The sequence below is a fragment of the Heptranchias perlo genome, chromosome 26, assembly GCF_035084215.1.
Source record: "Heptranchias perlo isolate sHepPer1 chromosome 26, sHepPer1.hap1, whole genome shotgun sequence".
In the NCBI taxonomy this organism is placed as follows: Eukaryota; Metazoa; Chordata; class Chondrichthyes; order Hexanchiformes; family Hexanchidae; genus Heptranchias; species Heptranchias perlo.
Window position 1 is genome coordinate 24,745,380 of NC_090350.1, and position 26,248 is coordinate 24,771,627.

General features: G+C 41.4%; 1 protein-coding gene across 4 annotated transcripts in view; it reads left to right on the forward strand.

Moving 5' to 3' along the window:
• The first annotated feature begins 1,364 nt into the window (after positions 1-1,364).
• The window catches only part of LOC137342581 (hippocalcin-like protein 1), a 114,673-nt gene continuing 89,789 nt past the window's right edge, over positions 1,365-26,248 (forward strand). For 3 of the 4 annotated variants that reach the window (XM_068006565.1, XM_068006566.1, XM_068006564.1), the window contains exons 1-2: positions 1,365-1,456; positions 1,968-2,028. The gene's annotated coding sequence lies outside the window, so the exon portion shown is untranslated. Of the gene's footprint in view, positions 1,457-1,967; positions 2,029-5,780; positions 5,900-26,248 lie in introns of all 4 variants that reach the window. The other variant, XM_068006567.1, reaches the window with a different exon arrangement.

Consider the following 26,248-nt stretch of genomic DNA (forward strand, 5'->3'; position numbering starts at 1 on the left):
GGTTGAGAAAGCGGTTAAGAAAGCATATGTGAAACCATGGGCTTTATAAATAGAGGCATAGAGTACAAAAGCAAGGAAGTCAGGATGAACCTTTATAAAACACTGTTTCGGCCACAACTGGAGTGTTGTGTCCAGTTCTGGGCACCGCACTTTAGGAAAGATATGAAGGCCTGAGAGAGGGTGCAGAAGAGATTTACTAGAATGATTCCAGGGATGAGGGACTTTAGTTACGTGGATAGACTGGAGAAGCTGGGGTTGTTCTCCTTGGAACAGAGACGGTTCAGAAGAGATTTGATAGAGGTATTCAAAATCATGAAGGGTCTCGACAGAGTAGGTAAAGAGAAACTGTTCACATTGGCTGAAGAGTCAAGAACCAGAGGACATAGATTTACGGTGATTGGCAAAAGAACCAAAGGTGACATGAGGAAAAACTTTTTCACACAGCTAGTGGTTAAGATCTGGAATGCATAGCTGGGGCAGGAGGGGATTGGAGGGGTGGTGGTGGAGGTAGATTCAATCACGGCTTTCAAAAGGGAACTTGAAAGGAAAATATTTGCAGGGCTATGGAGATAGAGCAGGGGAGTGGGACTAGCTGGATTGTTCTTAGAGCCGGCATGGACTCAATGGGCCGAATGGCCTCCTTTCTATGATTCCATTCTATGACGTCCCATTCGATACATGTCTCAGTAATCCATTTCTCATTGTGTCAAGATATAATTATAAAGCCGAGATCTGATAAGTTCACCCTTATTATTATGATAAGTCTAAAAAGTACCAATTAATTGCTATCCCGTTAGTGTCAAACTTTAGGTGTACTGCATTTGGAGTCCAAGTAAACATATTTTGCCATATTCAAAGTGCTTGCTGTGGTTCAAGGCATCTTAGCACTGATCAATGAAATCTCCTCCATGTGCTTTAACTGGAAATGTCGTGTAAGACAACTCTCTTGCAGTCGTCTATTCCGCAACTCATGTGAATCAGCATGATCCAGCAGCAGGGTTCAAGAGCATCTCTTCCATTCATTGATGCAGCGTGCACATCCTGCTGGAAGACTCAGTTCGCAGGAGTACACCAATACAACGCAGGAGACGGGGTGGAGGAGCAGCTGAAAGTCAAATCTCTCACTCACCGCATTCTGGTCCCCATTAAATAGGCACCAAAAAGCGCCAGTTCACACACAAGCAGAGGTTTTATTCGCTGACGTACAACGCAAAGCATAAACATAATTTGTGTTCGGAAAGTGAAGTTGCTTCTCGGCGTTTATGTGTGCTTGCTTTTCCGCCTCCCCTCCCCGGGCCGAATGGGCGCGCTCTGTTCGAATCAGCCCAGCTGTGAATTGTTACATTGTTGCATTGTGCTTCTGAACTGTGTCGATTTCACGTCGTCCTCACATTGGGGGACATGCTTTATAAAAGACATCCAAGGCACGGGCAAGACTGCGTTTGATCTTTACAAGGTAAAGTGCAGTGCTTGGATTGAGTATCCTTGAGAAATAATTTCCTGTAAGCGGATAATGTTTTTTTTAGTTTACTGTACATTAACATTCTGCATGTGAAATGATCATTTCTGTTATACCGTTTGATGGATGTCTCGATCTTTCTGGCCAGTAAAAATGGCATGTAAAAATGTGCTAAATCACGTTAATTTACTCGCGATGACCTTGACTGCCAATTTTATTTTGGTGTGGTCCCTGAATAAGTAGTTTCGTAAATATGTTTGTGTAACGCAAAATTGGTTCACCTTAACTACTTTTAGTGAAAGTGAATGTGGTTTAAGTCGATTTGCAGATACTTTTAAGTGACGTGGGCTGAACTAATATTGTATGTTACGTGAATTGATTTGCTAAAAGATCAATTATTAGAATCCTTTGGCTGCAGGGACTGCACTTTCTCAATCGACGGTTTCTATTTGAAGAAAGAACATGTTGGTTGTTTTAACATTAAACAAATACAAAATTTTAATTCTAGGAGAAGAGGAATTTTCCCCAAACTAACTTAGTTTTCCACACTGTCTCCAACTTCTGATCTGGTAAGTCTAAATCAAATCACTCTCAAATGAATTTTTGCTTTTCTGTGGTTATTTACATTGCTGAGGATTTGCAGGAATAAATCTCAGCTCGTTAATCAGACGACGTTAATCCCTTTCCTGTAGCTGGAGATCTTGAAGCGCTGCTGCCTCTGGTCCAGCTTTGCGTTGAATTACTAGCTTGCATTCTAAAAGAGTGATTTTATTTAGTGTTCAATGCAGAGATGTACAAAGACGGGGTATTTGCACACTTTGGAAAAAATTCAACCGGGTGTTCCTAACGATGATTTGAATCGGTCTTTCCTGAGTGAAAGAACACTCAGAACTTGTTATTTTCGAAATATTTTGTTTGTTCTTTGAATCTGGATGGTACAATTTATGCATTTTTGAAATAATATTTCTGTCTAATGGTGATGTTGAAATCGATACTTCTGGTATTCTGCTCTCCTGCTGCAAGAATATGTGACCTCTTTATACATTAAGGCTGTATGTATACGGCCAGATTTGAGTTGATGCAAAATGGTCTTGGGTGCACATCAACGCAACTTCGATGACTACCAAGGGCACTAAAGCCTTGAGGTGAGACCCTGTCCAGGATACTGGTTTGACGATCCAAATGCATCCCGCCTAAGACTTTTTTTTTACAATCATCGGCACTATTCAGATGAAACTAAACATGTTCTGCTGTACCAGCTCTATGTTACAATCTACTTGTCAAAAATCCATCAGCAATCAATTTGAATTTCCAAGCAACAAACTATCCCTAGTGTAGATATGTTCATTCACTTATTCGCCAATTAAGAGCAATGTGAAATCTGGGTCGCTGGTTTCTTGGTCCAGATTAATATCTCCAGTCAAATATTCTGATCCAAAGGTCCACCTGATTTGGTGGTTTGACTGTGCCAAGTTAAATTGTTACAAGGAACAGCATGTTAGCCTGTTTTTAAACTCTCTCTGTGATGCTGCTTCTTGTTGCCAAGCATTCAGTTATATTCTACTGCATATATTTTTGGCATTTCGTTCTAATTTTAATGCATTTCAAGAAATAACACCTTGCATTTATATAGTGCCTTTAACATAGAAAAATGACCCGAGGCACTTCACAGGGGCATAATCAATGTACCCGAAACAATCAGTTCCACCAGTTACGCTGCACTTTCAGTAACAGGTTTTCATTAAAATGCAGCAGTAATTTTATAAAATGTCAAATATTTTGGCTTCTCATTGGTGCAAGTGGATGGCGCATTAATGTGACCACATGTTCTCCCTCACCAGTATTTTCTGATATCAAGGCAGGCTGTCTAGGGAGAGGCAAAGATAAGGTGCATCTTCAGAAGCAGGGGAAAAAGTTGGGAGACATATTGATCAGTTTCATCCATTTCCCAAAGACTTGGTGGCAAGTTGCTTGTCTTCCCTTTTAGAATTATAGAATCATAGAATGATACAGCACGGAAGGAGGCCATTTGGTCCATCATGCCTGTGCCTGCTCTTTGAAAGAACTATCCAATTAGTCCAATTCCCCTGCCCTTTCCCCATAGCCCTGCAATTTTTTTCCTTTTAAGTTTTTATCCAATTCCCTTTTGAAAGTTATTATTGAATCTGCTTCCACTACCCTTTCAGGCAGTACATTCCCGATCATAACGACTCGCTGAATTTAAAAAAAAATTCTACTCATCTCGCCTCTGGTTCTTTTGCCAATTGCCTTAAATATGTGTCCTCTGTTTGCCGACTCTTCTGTCACTGAAAACAGTTTCTCCTTATTTACCCTATCAAAACCTGTCATGATTTTGAACACCTCTATTAAATCTCTTCTTAACCTTCTTTGCTCGAAGGAGAACAACCCTAGCTTTTCTGGTCTCTCCATGTAGGTGAAGCCCTGCATCCCTGGTGCCATTCTAGTAAATCTCCTCTGCAGCGTCTCGAAGGCGTTGACATGCGTCCTAAAGTGTGGTGCCCAGAATGGACACAATGCTGCAGCTGGGACCTAACCAGTGATTGATTAAGATGTAGCATAACTTCCTTGCTTTTATACTCTATGTCTCTGTTTATAAAGCCAGCAAACCTGTACACTTTTTTAACAGCCTTTTTAACTTGTCCTGCCACTTTCAAAGATTTGTGTATGTACAACCCCAGGTCCCTCTGTTCCTGTACCCACTTTAAAATTGTACCATTTATTTTATATTGCCTCTTCTCATCCTTCCTACCAAAATGCATCACTTCACACTTCTCTGCATTTAATTGCATCTGCCTTGTGTCTGCCCATTTCACAAGTCTGCCTATGTCCTCCTGAAGTCTGTTATTATCCTCCTCACTATTTACTACATTTCCGAATTTCGTGTCATCTGCAAACTTTGAAATTATGCCCTGTACACCCAAATTCAGGTCGTTAATATATATCAAAAAGTGCAGCAGTCCTATTACCGACCTCTGGGGGACACCACTGTATACTTCCTTCAGTCTGAAAAACAACCGTTCACCACTACTCTCTGCTTTGTCTGGTAGCCAATTTCATCTCCACACTGCCCCTTCAAACCCGTGGGCTTCAATTTTGCTAACAAGTCTATTATGTGGTACTTTATCAAATATCTTTTGAAAGTCCATAGACACAACATCAACCGTACTACCTTCATCAACCCTCTCCGTTACTTCATCAAAGAACTGGGGAAAGGCGTATAGTGTGTGTGTGTGGGGGGGGAAATGGAATCTCATATTCTTAATAAAACAATCCATAATTTGATTTGCAAGTCTAAGTTACCAGTTTATACAACCATTCAAATTAATAGCTGACCATTTGGACAGTGACATTCCATGCGTTCCAAGAAATAGGTTAAATGAAAATAGGTTGAAATTGTGGATACGTAGGAGTGAATTCAAAAGCTGTAATGTAATCAATCTCAGACTGCAGCCTTGCATTCTTTTATTTATTTTCTAAGAATCTATACCATTTTTGGAAGGAGCGAGTTATGTTGACAATCATGACTGTTTTTGATGCATTGCTGATATTCGTGAATTGCTTTGTGACCTAAAGCACAAATACATTTTTTTAATGGTGTTTTTCATCAGGATTTATTGCGTTTATATTGAGAATAATTAATACCCAGGAGCGATTACAAGACAGCAATCAGTGAGGGGTTCACATGACAACAAACCTTGAAAGCACAGTTCAAGTGGTTTAAAACCACAGCCTTGAAATCACTCTCGCTTCTGTTTGTTTTTAATAACATGTACTGTACTCTGCAGTTTTATTGCATTTTGGGTCCTTTTTTTTTGGTGGTGAATGAGTGCCATGGAGGAAATCAGCAGACAGTGCACTTCATGGCAGCTGATGTATGAGTGTGGCGACATAAAGCATTAATGATTTCAATGTGATCACTGCAAGTTTCTGAAGTGACAATCTGCAGGTAATTACTGGGAAATAATATGGTCAGTATATACCCAAAAGCAAAGAGTCATCTGTGGAAAATAACATTCTGTTACTGTACATGAGTGCCTCATTTAACGTCCTATTGAGCACCAGACATCCAGGCAACCCACACACAAAATCCTGGCCTAAATTCATTGGCTTTGATGCTATTAATTTGTGCAGGAGACCTGCGGCACTTATTAATCATTGGTCCTTCCCTGCTCCTGAAGGAATGATGATATTGCATCTCAGATGATTTATCTCCTTATTTATACATGGGGCTTAATCGTTTTACTGCACGGTAGAGTGATAATTCAAAGGCAATTAAACATGCATTTGTCTGAATTATCAGCTGACATTGGCAGCCATGTAGAACATTTTGGAATGAATGTGAAGACTGGACTAAGATCTAGGGATCATTCACACCCATAACGTAAATGGAAGGAGGTCTGTTTTCCCCCCTATAATCAGGTATGTGCATGATATTATCTATTATTTTCCTGCCCACCGCACCATTATCAGGCATACATTCTGAATCTGTACACTGGTGCACTTAGTCAAATTTCTCCCCTGTGGTTTGCCTGTGCATTTTAACAAAATGTACAGAGCATCTAGTGTTCTGCTAAAAGAAAAAAGGACCACATAGGTTCCTGTATTTATTCACAGTTGATATTTATCTCTCAGTTGTGGCAAACTGGGAGTGCATATTAGATTGGGGTTTCACTTGTACGTACTGGATTTTTAATTTAAAATGGGCAAATCTAGCTGTAGATCTATGTCTCCATCAGACCTGAAATGGCTTTGACAAAATCTTCCATCAAAAATGTTCATAAAAGAAAAAGACTTGTCAGCTGATTAAGGCTCTGTCCATTCCTTCTTTTCAATCTGCAAAGCACGTTCCAACTGTGTATGTCTGTTATATGTACGAGTGATGAATATAAATCTGCTGCTCCTCAGTGGCATTTAATTAGATTTTAACCCAGAAATTAGCATATAGCCTTGTGCATGTACAAAAGTAAACTAAAATAAGATCTTACCAGTGAGAATCCATACAAGGATTTTGCCACTCATGTGAAAATTGTCCATACTTGTCACTTGTGCGATATTAATTTTATTCTGTGGAAATACTGGGTCATTTCACTATCTGCTGGATTAATATATTCAAATATGTAGAAATCCCTCAAGAATCAGGAAAATCAACCTTGTATGTTTGGAAGCAACACCTTAGTGTTCTAGAAATATGGGATAGAAATTTCATAGAATAACCAAAGGGCCAATTTTTGTGTCAAAGTGACCCATTAACTGAGAGATAAGAGTATTACAGACCATAAGAAGTGGTGGAGACCCATTATGCCAGGACTCCACCCATTTTGCATAAGACCTACTTTTCAGGTGCCCTTTGGGCAGGGTCCAACTTGCATCAGGTGGGTACTTCATTGTAATAGACAAATAACATTGCTGTAATGTCATAACACCTCCTACGTCTCTTTCCAGCCTTTATATTGGTACGGTGTTGCTTCCAAATCACGCTCATATAAAGTGGACAACCCAGGTTACTAGGTGCTGAGCTATGTACGGAAATAAGTTTGATTCAACAGGAGGCCTTCAAAGAGGAGATAGTTCGGGTACTGACAAGACACGTTCCCAGGTTGGGGAAAGGAAGGGCATGCAAAGCTAGAGCTGTCTGGTTGACTAAAGATATAGAGATTAAAATGAAATAGAAAAAGGAGGCTTATGATAAAGGTCAGGCTCATAATATAGTGGAGAACCAGGCTGAATACAGAAAGTACAGGGGACAACAGAAAAAAGAAATGAGGGGCAAAGGGAGTGAATGAGTATAGATTAGCGGGTAACATTAGGGAACCCAAAAGTCTTTTATAAACATTTTAATAGTAAAAGGGTAGTCAAAGGAAGGGTGGGGCCGATTAGGGACCAAAAGGAGATCATCTTGTAGAGGCAGTGGACGTGGCTCTGGTACTAAATGAGAACTCTGCGTCTGTATTCACTGAAGAAGAGGATGCTGCCAATGTCACAATAAAGGTGAAGGTAGTAGAGAAATTGGATAGGATAAAAATAGAAAAAGAGGAGGTACTTAAATAGTTGGCCGTGCTCAAAGTAGAAAAGACAGCTGGTCCGGATGGGATGCATCCTAGGTTGCTGAGGGAAGTATGGGTGGAAATTACGGAGGTTCTGGCTACAACCTTCCAAACCGCCTTAGATATGGGAGCGGTGCCAGGGGACTGGAAGATTGCAAATGTTACACCCCTGTTCAAAAAAGGGCAGAGGGACAAACCAGGCAACTACAGGCCTGTCAGCCTAATGTCAGTGGTGGGGAAACTTTTAGAGACAATAAGCTGAGACAAAATTCATTGTCACTTGGAAAAATAGGGGTTAATAAATGACAGCCAGCATGGATTTGTGAAAGGCAAATCGTGTTTGACGTACTTGAATAAGTTCTTTGATAAAGTAACTGAGATGGTCGATGACAGTAGTGCGATTGATTTGTACTTGGACTTTCAAAAGGCGTTTGATAAAGTACCACACAATAGACGTTAGCAAAATTGAAGCCCATGAGATTAAAGGGGCAGTGGCAGCGTGAATAGGAAACTGGCTAAGAGACAGAAAGCAGAGAGTAGCAGTGAACGGTTGCTTTTCAGACTGAAGGGAAGTATACAGTGGTGCCCCCAGGGGTCGGTATTCGGACCATTGCTCTTTTTGATCTATATTAACGACCTGAACTTGGGTATACAGGGCATAATTTCAAAGTTTGCAGATGACACGAAACTCGGAAATGTAGTAAACAGTGAGGAGGATAGTAACAGACTTCAGGAGGACATCGACAGACTGGAGAAATGGGCAGAAACATGGCAGGTGCAATTTAGTGCAGAGAAGTGTGAAGTGATGCATTTTGGTTGGAAGAATGAGGAGAGGCAATATAAACCCATTGTGACACTCCTCTTTAACTGTCCCCATCCCTTTTAAATTACACTGTCATTTTCAGCACCCACCACAAGTATGCTCCTGACACATCTGAAATGAGCACTTGGACCTGTAAATAATTATGGAAATGGAGTGACCTACAAAATTTGACTGCTATTAGCAGATTATCATTCTGGCAAGATTAGCACCAGCTCTTCACCATTTAGGAGCCTTTTCACATCATCATTAGTAAAATATTGTCTACTTAAAGTGTAAGAACAAGTGGTGCAGGATATCCATTTTCCAATATTTACCTCTGGGCACAATGCCTGTTCAGGATTTTCCTTTGTAGGGTTAAAGGAACAGGCTTCCTTAACTAGCATTAGCAGTGTAATCATTAATGGTGTGATTTTAGCATCACATATCTGCCAATTAAAGTGCATATTCAAAAAGGTGTTTTCTAGTTTCAAACATAGTGCTTATGCTACCCCACTAGGCCTTTCATTTTCACTGTGACTGGACTGAGCTGCACATTGTGCCCACCTGCAGCCTGACCCTTTTTTCATTGGCAATGTGTGGGTACTGAGACTCATTAGCATGTCTATCGCTCCAGTTGATCTGGTGAGAGTTAGCACCAGCTGGGTTGGAGCATTGCCAGTGCAGATTTAGCATTATTATTAATAATGATCTTTCTTAAAGTGTTGTTTGGCAGGATGTAGATAAAATATAACATCGTTTAAAAATAAATGAAACTATAACTTTAGTAATAAAAATGCAAATGTTCTTTTTTAAAAGCAGGGGCCTGAAACTCATATTAAATATTCTATTGGTTCAAATGCTGGTTTAAGTAGATAAGCATGGATCCAATTTTCTGATTTACTTTAGCAGAGGGTACAGCGACCAGGAGGCATAGATTTAAAGTAATTGGTAGGAGGATTAGAGGGGAGCTGAGGAGAAATTTTTTCACCCAGAGGGTGGTGGGGGTCTGGAACTCACTGCCTGAAAGGGTGGTAGAGGCAGAAACCCTCAACTCATTTTAAAAAGTACTTGGATGTGCACTTGAAGTGCCGTAATCTATAGGGCTACGGACCAAGTGCTGGAAAGTGGGATTAAGCTGGATAGCTCTTTTTCGGCCGGCACGGACACAATGGGCTGAATGGCCTCCTTCTGTGCCGTAACTTTCTATGATTCTATGATCTCTCTATGCTCAGGACAATGATTCATGCTGGGATGCAGTGCCATAAATGCTGGCAGTCCTTCAGGACCTCACCCAGTTGGCCATTCCTCATATGTGAGCCTAGTCAATGTGTTGTAGACTATTCAATCCTGGAGGCAGTGCGACTGAGCCTGACTCTTTCCTCACCTAACGCTCACACCTGCATTTTCCAGCATGAATCACTGGATCGTGATCATGTCCTGGCTGATTCTGCCTTTACATTTCTAACCTAGGAACAGTGAGACCAAATGCAGAGTCCTTACTCCAACTGTGTGATATCTGACTCCGCACAGACCAGTCATTAAATCTGGGACCTTCCAGTTCTGTATGATTCAGTACCACATCATGCAGTGCATTTACCCATTGAACCATTAGACGAGACCATGCCCCAACTTTGATTGAAAACCCACAAAAGAGCAGACAAGTTGGGAAGACAATGGAGGTAATTTTAGCCCGGAGCTGGGAAGGGGGCAGGGAGTTTCGAATCGTGGATGGGAAACCCAGAAGTACGGGTTTCCCGGACGTACTTAAGATTTTGACATAAGGACGTCTTTTATTTTTTTCGTTGGTTTGCTGTCTGACTGGCCGGCCCGATTGATAGGCTGGTCTCAGTCGGACGAGAGCAGAACAAGAAAGAGGACATGAAAAGGTAAGTCTTCAGGTAAGTCTTTCGTTGTATGGATTGTGGGGGCATGGGGGCACCGATGGGCATGGGGGTCACGGAGGGGTAAGTCAGACATGGAGCGGGGAGGGATCGGGTGTCAGACTCCGGGAGTGGGGGAGGGATCGGGGGTCATCGCTGTGGTCCACGATCATTGGGGTGGGGGATCGGGGGTCATTGCTGTGGTCCACGATCGTTGGTGGGGGTATCGGGGATCATCGCGGAGGTCCGTGATCGTTGTGTGGGGGGGGGGGGAGATCGGGGGAGGGGGTGTTCAGGATCATTGGGGGGTCTCTGCAGGTAGGCTTGTTGGGCCTAGGGGAAGCACTCCTGCTCCTCCGGGCCCACAAACAGTGCCAGAAAGGCACTTAACTGCAGTTTCGGGCCTTCTTGTATGGCGTGAAGGAGAAGGCCCAGGAGTCCTGGCCCCCAGGGGTTGAAATCGAAAAACCTTTGAAAGTGGAGGCCTGCAGCCTCCTTGAAAGGTTTTATTGACCAACCCACCTCCTGGGAGCGGGTTGGTGTCCCGCCCCTCGTCCCACCCCAGTGAAAACCAAAAATGGGCGGGTCTGAAATTGATGTGATTTTCAATGCACTCCCGCCCCCAACCCACCCATTTTTCAAAGTTAAAATTCTGCCCTATGGCTGGGATTTCTCACTTCTGTGCTCCCCAGCCCACAGTTTCCAATGATTAGAATGAATGAGCTGGGAAGGGCAGAAATGGAAAATCTCAGTTCATATCTGCCCTCATTTGGAGGCTGCTCGACCCGACACTTGTGTGTGTTCCAAACCTACTCAACTTGAGCAGCTGCTGGTGATTTTTGGTTTAATGTCTTGTGAAAAAGTGGTTTGTAATGAGTGTGGAGATTACTATTAATTCTTTTGGCCATTAAATATAGGATAACACATAGAGGCTAGAGTGTGTTGTAAGACAGTAACACATGTGATAAACCGAGGAATGATGTGTCCTCAAAACACTCAGCCATCTACATCAGATATACAGGTGAGGCTCATGAAGGAGGTAATTTTATGTTTTTGTTTTCTTTTTGGAGGTGCTGCAGTTGGCTTCAAGTGTCCCTGGTGAGGGAGATGAAATAGTCATTCTGGGTTGCTGCTACTGATCGCTGTCCGGTCACTCCTGCTGGAATGTTCAAGCGCGTCAAAATTGAGTGACGATAGGATCAGGTTCAGCTGTGATGCCTCCCGCTGTCAAATAGCCTGCTGTTACATGTGAAGAATGGGTAGTTTTGGCAGAGTTTTAGAATAATGCCAATGCCTGTGGAATTGTACCCCAACATGAGTCAGCGTTAGCAGGAAAGGAGGGGGAAATACTGGCAGAAAATATATATCTAATTTGCATGAAAATGTCTCCCTCAACTGACAATTTTTATACATCTTTAAATTTTTATTAGTTTCAATTGAACTACTAATTTGATACACTTAACAGAAATTTCATTTTTATTTTAACTAAATACCTTTCACATTTTTACAAATGGAATATCTGATAGAGAGCTAATTGGGACAATGCATGGCCTGGTGTACTATTTAAGGATAGATGATGGCTATTTTTTGCATGTGTCCTGATGAGTGTATATAATGAATCTGTAATCTTTCCCTAAAATAGCTGAACCTCATCATGGGAGGTAAACTTGAGCTGGAAAATGAGGTGGTTCTCTGCTTTTAAAGAGTAAAACTTCAAGCTGTTCTAACAGATACATCTGGGATATGCTTCACTGAAGAGTGGTATTTAATGCCTAGTTCACCCTGACAACACATACTAATCTAACATTATGTTTTCAGTTGGCATTATGTGGCTATTTTAAAGAATGTACCACTTTAGGAAACTATGTGGTAAAAATTCCTGTTGCCCATAATAGCAACAAATACTGTATACATATGACATTTTTCTTTCTGTTGTTTTATAGTAACACATTTTTAAAAAAACATTTAATTCATTCTTGGGATGTGAACGTTATTGGCAAGGCCGACATTTATTGCCCATCCCTAGTTGCCCTGAGAAGGTGATGGTTGGCCTTCATCTTGAACCATTGTAGCAGTTTGATGCAACTGTCTGGCTTGCTAGGCCACTTCAGAGGGCAGTTAAAAGTCAACCACTTTGGTGTGGGACTGGAGTGAAATATAGGCCAGACCAGGTAAGGATGGCAGCTTTCATTCCCTAAAGAGTATTAGTGAACCAGTTGGGTTTTTGCAACAATCCAACAGCTTCATGGTCACTTTTACTGATACCAACTTTTTATTTCCAGATTTAAAAAATCTGAATTCAAATTGCCATGGTGGGATTTGAACTTCCGTTCTTCTGGATTATTGGTCTTGACCTTAGGATTACTAGTCCAGTAACATAACCACTACACTATCGTACCTGTACTTAAGTTATAAAATAAGTTAAACTGAAAGAGGTTAATGCTTCCATTAAAATAGTAATGGAAGCATTTTTCACATCGTTCACCTGACGAAGGAGGAAGCCTCCGAAAGCTTGTGAATTTAAAATAAAATTGCTGGACTATAACTTGGTGTTGTAAAATTGTTTACAATTAAAATAGTAGACAGAGGAATGTCATATGAACGTGTTAAGGATTCGCATCAACAATTTTATACCTTACTATTACCTCAGCATCTTGCTCTGTGTGCACGTGTCTCAGTCATTTTGCATGACTGGAGTTTTAGTTTTGTGCTCAAGCCTATCTCCTTCAGGTTCATGATCTTTACAATTGTGTGTGTGTAAGTGAGAGAGAGTCTGTCTCTATCTCGCCAATATTCTTTCATTCTGCAGGTGTCTCTATTTCTTGCAGTGAGGTTGGGGGTGGCTTCTTTCTCACCAGAATTCTGAGCACATTACCTATAAATAGCAGAAACAGAACATACATGCACCTGGGTAAAGGTATTCCTATTTCTGTATTTTAAAGCTTTTTCTGACCTATGTTAAAATAAGTGACCTAAGCTGTTATCAGAAATATCAAGTAGTATCCTCAACACCAGATGTCATTTTGTTGATCTTTTACTCCCTGTTTGCAGGATGATAGGACTTTTGCAATGGAACATTTTGATTGTCTCTTCACTGCATTCTGACTTATATTGTGCAGTGAAATTCTGGATGGGGCATACAAACAGATGTCACTATCCAGCTAGAACACATTTTGCTCGGACTGATAAGCAGGTTATCTGACAGCTAATGGAAATCACCAAATTTTATACATTTTTGTGTCATATTGTGCATTTAATTGTAAAATATACTGTGGAATTCATACAGTTAATAATAGTCCTTCCACAGTCATGCACAAGTGAATATCCGATAAGTGAGTAGGAGTTGTAAATCCATTTTCTGTCTACTTCAGTGAAGTAACTGACTTTTACTAGGTTTCCAGGCCAATTTCAATTCTGTCTATGTATATAGCATCTAAACTTTACTTCTACAATTGGCTGAGCGACTGTATGCGGATGGCTTGACAGTAATGGCATGCCAGTTAATTGTTTTACCCTGATCTCAGCCACACTACTGTGAAGCAAAAATCAGAAAAGGCATCATTCCTGTGTACCTCCTGGTGGCAGGCTTGTGGCAGCAGGGAGATGGAGACTTAAGGTCATCAACTCAATTCATTCTCTTGGCTTTGGGTAGTGTGTATGGTTCAGTAAGTTTGTGGCAACTGGAGAAACAAATAAAGATGTTGTACCTTTTGCAATTATCTAAAAATTGAAGAAAACAGTCACTTACTGAAATTTTAGAAACTATTTTATTTCAAGTATGCATGAAACTGAAGAACAGACCGTTGACTCTCAACTGGCACTCAGGCCAGTTATACAGTTGAGTTATACAAGCTAGCAGATCCTGGTGTCAATCCCCAGTCTGGCCCTCTGCAATTCCTTGCCGATATGCTGTTCCTTGGCAACATTATCTATAGCATGGGTCAGCTTCCAAGTGTATGCTGATGGTACGCTGCTCTGCCTATCTGCTAGTGTCCTCGACCACACCACCACCAATGTGTTGTCTGATGCTTGTCCAGCATCAAGTCATAGATGAGCAGAATAATTCAATATGGACAAGACGAAAGCCAACCTGTTCATCTTCCATAAAAACTAGAGATCGAGCCCCTCAATCTTATTCCCCTTGCTCATACTTAAACCAACAGTGCGTCACCTTTGTCCTATTTCACGCTGAGCTGACGTTTAAGTCCCATATCTAGTAATCACCAAAACAACCTATTCCTGTTCATGTCCTTGCCTTATCCCACTACTGCTGAAACTCTCATCCATGCCTTTATCTGCAGGCTTGATTTCTCCAATTTTCCCCTTACCAGCCTCCTGTGCTTCACTCAATATAAATTCCACCTTGTCCAAAATTCCATCATTTGGCTCTCCCCCCATGCTTGCTGACTTCCATTAAACTCCCTGTCTCCCAACATATTGAATTAAAAATCCTTGCCCTGGTTTGCATTACAATACATAGCCTTGTTCTTCCCTACTTTTGAAACCTCATCCACCCTACCTCCCAGTGCACACATGGATGTCTTCTGTCCTTCCACCTCTGGTCTCCTGTGCATCTCCTCTCCTATGCTTCACTTTTGGTGGCAAAATGTTTGCTTATCTTGGCCCTACACCGTAGGACCCTCTTCTTAAATTGTCCCACCTTGCTGACCCTGTTCCAACCTTCAAAAGCCTCCTCAAAACCTACCACTTTGACTATTTCTTTGGTCACCTCCCCTAACTCTTTTTACTAATAATGATTGGCATCCTCTTTTATTTTTTAGCTCTTTGTTAAGCACGTTGGGATGTTTTATGCATTAAAGGTGCTTTATAGTTGTTAATTGATTTCATTTGGGTGGAAATAAGGGTGCTTCATTTGGCCTCAACAGTCTTAGGCTAGACAGAGGAAATCAATAAGGGTTCCAGCTGGAAAATGTATTTGTGTGAATATCAGGTAAGGGCAAGATTGGGCTTTGGCCTTGAATAGTCTGTCAACCAACACTTATTGAATCATATGTGAAGAATGACCACTTGGGCATGGCATTGGAGGGTGCCTGATGTCCATGGCACTATACTCCAGCATTACTCAATGCCTTCAGAAGAGGATAGAAAATTGCAGTCGAATGGGAGGAATTAGTATACGGTATTTGAAAAAAAAGTGTTCACATTTGGATTGTTGCTGATGAGATGTATGTAACTTTACCCAGTGCACAAACTCCGTTCAAGTGCTTCAGGCTTGCAAATGTTAGTCTAGAAGTGGTTACTGGTCCCAGATCCAGAACAAATCATCATACAGGTGCAGAAAATAAGATTTAAAAACAAAATCTTATTTTTAAATTAAAAACAAAATCTTATTTTGTTTTTAATTTAAATTATAATCTCGCCATTCAATGTGATCAGCCAAGATCACATTGAATGGCGGAGCAGGCTTGAAGGGCCGAATGGCCGACTCCTGCTCCTGTTTTCTATGTAAGAAATAACAATGTAAAATAAAAAACAAAACCAAAACTGAGTAAGAATAATTTTAAAATAAAAATTGCAAAATATTGAAGAAATAGAATCGAGGCAAGAGGCAGAGCAGAAATAACATTTTAGAAACTTTATTTAAAATTGTTAAAATCCCGTATAGGTATCACATGAATGTTGTAATAATAGAGCTGTTCCTGACACCGCAGTAATATTTCTACTTTAATATGAGATCTTTCAATCCCATCGTGCGTGAGCTGAAATATTTAACAAAATGGCTGGCTCAATGATTATTGCATTACCTTGAGTGTTTTAAGGGTTGACATTTAGTCCTGGATTTGTGATAAATAAGGAGAAATATCAAGTTAAGTGGGTAGTGTAGTGGTTATGTTACTTGACTAGTAATCCAGAGGCCTGGACTAATAATCCTGACAACGGGGGCACGATATTAACGGTGAAAATCGGGTGGGTTGGGGGTGGAGGGGGCATTCAAAATTGTAACCATTTCAGACCTGCCTCCAACCCACCGATTTTCCTATTTTCATTGGGGCGGGACGAGGGGCGGGCGACCAACCCACCCACAGGAGGCGGGTTGGGCCTTAATAACTTTCAAGGAGGCTTCGGGCCTCCATTTTCCCACAGTTCTGATTTTAACCCGGGGGGACCGGGATTCCTTGGGCTTCTCTTTCATGTGTCGTGAAAGGAGGTGAGAAGGCCCGAGACTAACAGGTAGGTGCCTTTCTGACACTGCTTGTGGGCCTGGAGGAGCAGGAGTGCCCCCCCAACCCCAGGCCCAACTAGCCTACCTGCAGCGACCCCCCCCCCCCCCCCAATGATCAGGGAGCCCTGCTCCTGATCCCCGATTTTTTTTTTCTCTCCTCCCGACCTGATTTCCCCCCCCCACACAACGATCACGGACTCCCACGATGACCCCGATCACGACACCCCGCCCCCCCCATGACTGATCCCCGATCCCTCCGCCCATGATTGACGCCCCTGTGCCAACCCATGTCCCTGTGCCAAACCACGGCCCTGTGCCCCCCATGTCCCCTGTGCCCACCCGGCCCCCCATGCTTTTCTCTCCCCCTTCCCCCCCCCCCCACCCATACAAACAAAGTCTTACCTGAAGACTTGCCTGAACACGTCCTCTCCCTGGCTGGTCTCCCGTCCGACTGAAACCAGCCTGTCCAGCAGGTCTGTCAGTCAGACGGCAAACCGACAAAAAAAAGACGTCCTTATGTCAAAATTGTAAGGACGTCCGGGAAACCCGTACTTCCAGGTTTCCCGTCTGCAATTTGACCCTCCCACCCCCTTCTCGGCTCGGGGTCAAAATCATACCCCATGAGTTCAAATCCCATCGTGGCAGTTTGAGAATTTGAATTTAGTTTAAAAAATCTGGAACTAAAAAGCTAGTATCAATAATAGTGCCCATGAAGCTGTTGAATTGTTGTAAAAACCCAACTGGTTCACTAATGTTCTTCTTCTTTAGGGAACGAAGCCTGCAGCCCTCACCCAGTCTGGCCTATACGTGACTCCAGTCCTACACAAATGTAGTTGACTCTTAACTGCCCTCTGAGAGCAACCTAGCAAGTAACTCAGTTGTATCAAATCGATACACAGCGGTTCAAAAAGACGGCTCACCATCATTTTATCACCGTATCAACAGGGATGGGCAATAAATGCCGGCCTTGCCAGTGGCGCCCACGTTCCAAGAATGAACTAAGCAGGAGATGGCTGTTTACAATTTCAATTTTTTTTTGTGGGAAAGATTGGAACGTTGAGGTCAGCCATGTTGAGGTGTTTTAAGATTTGCTTTAGTTTCCCTTGAGATTAAAGAATGTCCAAGTCGGCACAGTGCTCTCAGTGAACTTATGTCTGTTGTCCAACTCAGTTTGGCACGGCTAGTCCTAGTATTATCTGTATTCTAATTCTAGTTACTATTTCAGCAAAGCATTGCGACGAGTATTAATTCTGAAACATTGATTAGGCTGCTTAAAACTGGAAAACCACTGAGAATATCTTATAACTCTTTGAAGATTGATTGTAATGCTTTATAATTAGCTATTGTCTCTCATTTCAAAGCTGCTTTTAGGATTTTCAAATTAATCCACTGGAATCCTGTATGATATTAAATTCCTGGAAGAATTGACCTTCTGACCCTATAGGATTTATTCTGAGATGCTGTAAAGGTTTTTCTGATTCTGAAGGATTTTGTTTATTAATCAGAAGTTGGGCATTTTATAATTGGATACAAAGGTCAAATTGTATATTTAAAAGATGAAGTAAAACAACGAACCAGGTTAATGGAATGCATACCAACAATTGGTTTGACTGCTTCATACAGGAGTTCTCATTATCTTCCTTGGAATTTTTTTGACCAGATTACAAGGCAAATGTTTACATTTCTGAATGATACAACTAGCATTTAGTAATGTAGGCGCGGTAAAATGGAAAACAGGAAAAATCCTGTCCATTCCATTTGGAAATTCTATGCGTAGTATACTCCTTCCATGTTGAGTAATCCTCCTGGCCTTGCTTTCTCAGATATATCATGCACATTGTCTTAGGTTATGTAATAAATGCATGGTTCTTGGAGTAGTAAGATTTTATTTTTAAAAATCTTTCGCCATTTCCTGAGCCCAAAGTATGTGCAGGTGGCCATTCAGGATGAAGTCCGAGGCGTGCCACGTGGGAATTGTGGCCATGTGCCTGTGTTGTACCACTCGATACAAGTGTCTGGTTGCACATTAACATGCTGCCCCAAAGGGCTTTTTTCCAAAAAAAAAGGTACAGAATGATATACAACACCTTGCATTTAGATAGCACCAAATCTCCCGGGGCACTTCCTTGAAGCATGAGAAATTGGGCACCAGGTTAGGAAGGGAAATATTAAGAGGGGCAACTAAAGACTCAATGAAGAGATAATTTTGAGAAGGCTTTTAAAGGGGGTAGAGAGGTTTAAGGAGGGAATTTCAAAGAATTATAGAATAGAATCGTTACAGCAGAGAAGGAGACCATTCAGCCCATAAAGCCTGTGCCAGCTCTTTGTAAGAGCAATCCAGTTAGTCCCATTTCCTCACTCTTTCCCCATAGGAGTAGGACCCAAACAACTGAAAGCTCCACCACCAGTGGAGGAAGAAAGGGAGGGGTGATGCAACGAAGGTCAGAGTCAGAGGAACCGAGTACCTGAGGGGGGATATAGGGACAAAGAAGATTACACAGATAGGGTGGGCAAGGACGTGGAGGCATCAAACGACAACAAAGAAGATTTTTGATTGAAGCACTGAGAGATGGAAGCTAAGGTAGATCAGTGAGGACTGGTGAGCAGGACTTAGGGTGGCACAGGATACGTGTGGCAGCGGCTTTCACAAGTTGGAGTTTATGAAGGAAGTGAGATGAGCAAGGAGAACATTGGAGTGGTCAAGTCTGGAGGTAACACAAGTATATATGACAGTTTCAATGCTGAAAGGGCAGAGGTGGCTAATGTTGTGGAGTGGAAGTAAGCAGCCTTTGTGGTAGAGTGGATATGAGGCCTGAAACTAAGCTCAACAACAACAACGTGTATTTATATAGTGCCTTTAACGTAGTAAAACTTCCCAAGGTGCTTTACAGGAGCGATTATGAAACAATATTTGACACCAAGCTACATAAGAATATAGTAGGACAGGTGACCAAAAGGTTGTTCAAAGAGGTAGGTTTTAAGGAGCATTTTAAAGGAGGAAAGAGAGGTTGAGAGGTTCAGGGAAGGAATTCCAGAGCTTAGGACCTAGTCAGCTGAAGGCACGGCCGCCAGTGGTGGAGCAATTAAAATCGGGGATGCACAAGAGGCCAGAATGGGAGGAGCGGAAGGATCGTGGAATGTTGTAGGGCTGGAGGAGGTTACAGAGATAGGTAGGGGCAAGGCCATGGAGGGATTTGAAAACCAGGATGAGAATTTTAAAATCGAGGCGTTGCCGGAACGGGAGCCACTGTAGACCAGAGAACACAGGGGTGATGGGTGAATGGGACTTGGTGCGAGTTAGGATACAGGCAGCAGAGTTTTGGATGAGCTCAAGTTTATGGAAGGTGAAATATGGAAGGCTGGCTAGGAGAGCATTGGAATAATCAAGCATTGACATAACAAAGGCATGGATGAGGGTCTTAGCAGCAAATGAGCTGAGGCGGGGCGGAGACCGGCGATGTTACGGAAGTGGAAGTAGGCAGTCTTGGTGATGGAGCGGATATGGAGCTTAGTGTTGAGAACAGTGTGGTCGAGCCTGAGACAGTGGCTGGGGAGGCAGTCAAGGAAGGTGGTGGCGAGGCAGAGCTGGGTGCCAACAGCATACATGTGGAAGCTGACCTCATGCCTGCAGATGATGTCACCAAGAGGTAGCATGTAAATAAAAAGGAGGAGAGACGATGAAGGAAGATGGTGTGGTCAACCATGTGAAATGCTGCAGAAAGGTTGAGGCGGGCTATACTATGGTGAGTCATTGAGGATGCCGCTCCTTTGGTTAGGGACATTTCGGTGCTGTGAGAAGGGTGAAAGCTGGACTGAATGGATCTGAACAGGGAATTATGGAAGTGATGACACATTCGAGGACCTCGGAGAGGAAATGGTAGTAATTGGCAGGAATGGAAGTATTATGGCATACAGTGTGAAATTGTTTGTGTTTTATGCAGTAGATTACAGCACACACAAATGAGCAGGACACAGCACCATGGCTCGAACCGACTTATGCTGAGAGAACTGATTAAAAATGTGCTGCTCATTCTATAAGTGATTCTGGTGTAATAAGTGCTGAATAGAATGTTGATTTCTTTCACCAACACAAATGGGATATTTGATCTCGGATTAATTTGAATATCTCCTATTCCACTGTGTAGGTCACTGAAAACTCTACTCAGTGAGCATTGAAAATATCCACTGTTGAAATGCTTCATTGCATCTATGTGCGTGTATGTGCACACATATGTGCAGCAGTCTGCAGTTAAGACTAATACTATCTCAGCTACATGGACACAATCAGGGGAAGTTTTGGATAAATAGAGGTGATGTACTAAATTTTCAGTCTCCTCTTTGTTTTCACCCCCCACACCTATTCGTAGTTATTGGGAGAAAAATTCTATCTGACAAGTTGAGATCAAAGTTTCAATTCTGACGATGGCAACAATAAAACTTCAAAAAGTCCCGACTTGATTTTAAGTTTAGTTTTCTCATTAGTGGCATTGGTCCAGTTTTTTGTGTTGACGTCTTTACTCTGCAGATGTGCCCTCCTTTGATTGGGAGGGGAAGAATTGTGGAGGATGTTTATCATGACCCAATGCAAATCCATGTTCAGCTAACCTCCAGCCGTTCAGCCAGACTGAGAGATTGGTGTTTCCTGGCTCCCCGGATGAGTTGTCCACTTTTGCTCCCACTCCAAGGGTCTCTTGTCTGTATAATGATTGGAGTATCAGAGCACTGAACACTTGAGCATAAGGAAGTGGTTTTCGAATCTTAATTTCATCACAGTCTGTGCCAGACACTGGCTTATTTTTATATTGAATATCAGATCCTACTTCTAATTTCATCAAATGTTTATTTAAAATTTTTCCAATGTGGTATAATACTCCAGACATCCCCTCTGCCTCTGGTGATAACCACTGTTCATAATTTTCTGAAACATGCTGGACTACTGCCAGACTATAAAGAGTAACTAGTTGCTAAGTTACTGATATAATACTTTCTATGCCAAGTGTGAGAACAGTGTGCATGTGGGAGACTTTCAATGAATAGGCAGGTAACAGACAAATTGGAAACTTTCTGTAAATGGACATTTTTAAACTAGCTGTTTCATTTTTAACTGTCCCCAAAGCCATAATTCTCTGCAACTTTAGCACACGGGTATTTGACTGTCAGCTTGCTAGATAGATGAGATATTAAGATTGACATTGATCTAATTAAATGCACACAAGTCTCCCACGTGCACACTTGCCATGCAACATGCACTTCACACAGTCTGTTGCTATGTCCTTAAGGCCAGGTGAGGACCCAAAACAAGACTGAGTGAAAAGGTTGAATTGCTCAAAGGTGCCCTCCTTTTGTATTTTATCTGATCTTACCAATGACCAATGCAATTCTTTTCTTTGCATTTTATTGGTGACTATTACACTTAGTTTGGTTGATAATCAAGTTGAATGTTAAATCCTTGTTTTTTTAAAAAAGCTACTTTTTTATTATTTAAATGAGTTTTAAGGTTTTGCCTTTATTCAAAGGACCCCATTGCTTAGAGAATATTATCCAGCTGTACACTTTATTCTACTTCTTTTAAGCAATGTAATATTACCAAGCTTGTGCCAAGTATGGGAATTCCTCTAGTGGTTCATGTTACACCCTGTTTATTTCCATACCATTATGTGGTATAGTCTTTCAATTTACATTGCTCTACCCCACAATATGATGGATTCATCAAATGGTTCAATTTTACATGATGATGAAATAATTTACTACCATAACTTTCCAGCTTAAAGCACTTCGACACCTTATCATTAAATTGCACCTTAAGACATATTTTAAAACTATGTACAGTAGTCTAGGAATGGCCTAGTCATTGTCCCCATGGATACGTTTACCCAAAATAGCCCAGATCATTGAGTGAATCATCTAACCTTTCTCAGTTGCCTTGCTACATTTCCACCAGCTCCTTTTCATCAATTCTGTAGCTAATCTCCTCCGAGTTCATCATCTTTTCCTTGGATTACTTTCCTTTTTGTAAACTCTTGATTCTGTTTCTCCCCTTTGTTTTGATAGTGCTGTGATGCCCCCTTACTGTGTAACCACGAAAATCACAGTACAGAGCAGCTGACTCTCAATCCACTTCAGCTGTGCAGACTCAATTGAGACCTGCCCAAGGTGAAATAATGTAATATTTGCTCCAATGCAGCACCCCAGAATCCAGAAGAGCTACTACATAATTTACCTGTCACTGTTAACCACGCCTTGGGCTGGCAGTTGCTGCACTGCCAAATAGCTCGAACATGCATGATCAGGTTGTAGGCCCTCACACTGGGTGCTTTGATGTCTGGAACTTGTAGCACCACACAAGTGCCTAGATGCATAGAATAGAATCATAAAGTGCAGAAGGAGGCCATTTGGCCCACCATGTCTGTATTGGCTCCTTGTTAGAGCCATCACATCCAACTGTGTATATGTAGAAGAAATCACAGTGTCCAAGAATGTGCAAAAGTACAAATTTAGCTGATGTGAGTAAAATAGCATCACTTAATTCACCTCGCACCAACCAGATTAAGGGTGTAAAAATGGTTGGTAGATTGGCTGTGGAAATTTCAGGCTCAGTGCCATTTGTCTTTTCAAAATAAATATATCTTGTTAAAAGTCATGCTAATATTTAAAGCAAAAAAAAAACTCAACAGAAATGAATAATTTACAGCCCCACAAAACATCTTGCAGTTCACTTAGTAGTTGTCTATGAACAGAAATTACAAACCACTGTTGCTGTCTTGTTATATTTTGACCTTGATACTGATATACTGGGGTTGAGAAGCTCAGGTGACATTCCATTCAGCTTTTTGCAGGGAGCTGCAAATTGACTGTCATTGAATGAGCATCTGCAGTGAGGGTGAGCACTGTGCAGTGGTCAACTTGTTTCTTCATTACAAAGCTTTGCTGATGAAAAACAAGCCTTTGTTACAAACAATTATCACCAGACACTCAAAATCAAGTAGAAGTTTTTATGCTCTCAATAATTAGACGTCATGAAAAGATTAGCAATTTGTTTCCAGTTAATGTTTATCTAACACAAAAATTGAATACATATTTATATATAATTGCATATGTTCATGGTACTGGGGAGGGAGTGAAAGCAGGCTACTGCTTGGAATGTCCTCATACCTATCAATCCTTTTGCTTAATATATACATTTATTTGTGAATCTCACACCAAGTTGCTATTTTTGAGAATGTATTTAACAAAATGAAAATGAGTCTGCAAATTGCTCCAATAGCTTGCCCAACTTGCCTTCTATCAAGAACCTAATTTCCCCTCCCCACAACTTCAGCAACAATACTAGCTCCACTCTTCCAAATGCCCACAAATAGACCAGCGCTGAGATTAGTAGACCTTATCCTGATTGTAATCTAATCATCAAACACTGCCCTGAGCGTAATTTGCAGTTTTACTTAGATGTCATCCTTGGCTCAGTGGTAGCACTCTTGTCTCAGAAGGTCGTGGATTCAAGTCCCACTCCAGAGACTTGAGCACATAATCCAGGCTGATACTTCAGTGTAATACCGAGGGAGTGCTGCACTGTCAGAAGTGGTGCCTTTCAGATGAGATGTTAAACCGAGATCCCTTCTGCCCCCTCGGGTGGATGTAAAAGATCCTATGACACTATTCGAAGAAGAGCAGGGGAGTTCTCCCAGTGTCCTGGCCAATATTTATCCCTCGACCAATATCATTAAAACAGATTATCTGGTCATTATCTAATTGCTGTTTGTGGGACCTTGCTGTGCACAAATTGGCTGCCATATTACAACAGTGACTACACTTCAAAAGTATTTATTTGGCTGTAAAGCACTTTGGGACGTCCTGAGGTCATGAAAGGCGCAATATAAATGCAAGTTCTTTCTTTCTTACTGCCGCACTTGCAGTACAGTCCATTCCAATTTCTGAACATATCTGGTTGGTTTTCTGTAATATATATTGTGATTATGTTATTGTTTAGTGTTGTGTTGTCTGAAGTATGCTGTCATGATCTCCAAATTATGACTAAGCAATAAGAATTGCCATTGGTATTGACAACCAGTTACCTAAGTAATTGGCAAAGACTCCGTCCTTGCTAAGAGTAGCATTAATCTACACTTGAGCTACAAGATATGAGTTGAACAGCTGTTAATTGGGTGAGAAGAGGTTTTCAACAGACTACCCTCTCAAGGAGAGCGGTAGTTTCTGCCTGATATAAATCAGGGGTTCCATTTTGTTCCTTCCTACTTTGCAAAGTACATTATTTGATCCATGATTTATATTTATTTGGTGAATTTATGTGCTGATCAGGGTGGCACTCAGTATTCATATCAAGTGCTGCCCAGTCAGGTACAGTATACATTAGTTGCAGAGCAAAACTTCCTTGATCTTGTATGAACAAAGTGCTTTAAACCCAACCTCAGATGGGCACCATTTACAGTACCAATTAGATTCTTCTGCTTCCCATGCTGGCTATCTTTGTCTTATTTGAGTGGAATTCCAAATTGCATTAAACTGTGTTCATTTGTATGCAATATTTCTCTGCCCACAAAGTAGTGGTTGAAAGTTCCCATTTCAATTAGGATGCTTTTATAACCGACTAAGAGAATTTCTGTCCATCAAAGTTGAAGCTGAGACCCAGAGATGAAAGGACAGTGATGTAACCTACCAGTCAGCAGTTGTCGCATTTGTTTTTATTTTATAACATGGATTTTTATTTCCTCAAGGGAGTTCTAGATTCTCTACAGGGACCTCTGCCCAACCTGATTCATTCGAAGATTTGTATTTTATTCAGATAGATTTGAGTTATATGGTATTTGATTATATTTTGAAATACCTTTTTTAAACCCTGACAATAATTCACGATGGCCAAACAAAATATTCCTTTCCCAGTTGTAGCATTTATTGCACACTGCTTTACGGTGGGTAGACAGTTGTATTTGCATGGTGACAGCACTCTTTTAAACATTCCGATGGTTTATTGTTGCATCTCTGTATCTCTCATGCACATGTGAACCTTCAGCTTGAGCGATTGGGTTGAGTTATCTTCATAACAATGGATCACTCAGTGTCAACATGATCGGCTCCTTTTCTGTGGAAAAAATAATTATGGTTCTGGATTGTTTCCTTAAAACTTGAAGCAATTTCTCTAGTGGCTGACAATGAAGTTGATTCTACTTATTGACCTGGAATTTCCTCCATGGGTGCAACCTGGAAGTTAGACCCATAAATGCGTCAATTCCCACCCCCATTCTGCTGATGTCAAATTACCTGTGAATCTCACTTGGATACACCCAAATGTTAAATGGGTGTAAATCAGCATAAGCAATCGGGGCCCAAGGCAAACGCCGAACTCACATCGTTTATTTCTTTTTCTTATGTATGAAAATTTAAATTTCAACTCATTTAGCCATCAAGCACGCACATTAGGCACAACATGTTTAAGAACCTGCAATTGTGGAAGCTTTTCAATTTTTAATGTGACTTCTCCTCATGCCCCAAAAATCCATTTGAAGGAACAGAAAATACAGTGCAGGTCTCAGTGAGGATAAATTTTTAAAAAACACTCCAAACATTTCAATGACTTAGTTTCCTGCTGCGCCTGAAAGCCTGGCCGTAAACGCAAACGCAATTGCAGGAGACTCGCGTATGAGGCTCTGTAACTTGGGTGTGCGGCCATTATTATGGTGGGAGATGCGTTCAGGCAAAGAGATCAATAGGAGATCATAGTAGAAAGAGGAGTTTTGACATGTACTTACGTGCCCAGATTGCGCGTGTCTCTGGGTGCAAATACATATGAAATTGCAGGCCATTATTCTGTTTTTCTTCAGTCCCAGTTCTTTTCAATTGATTTCC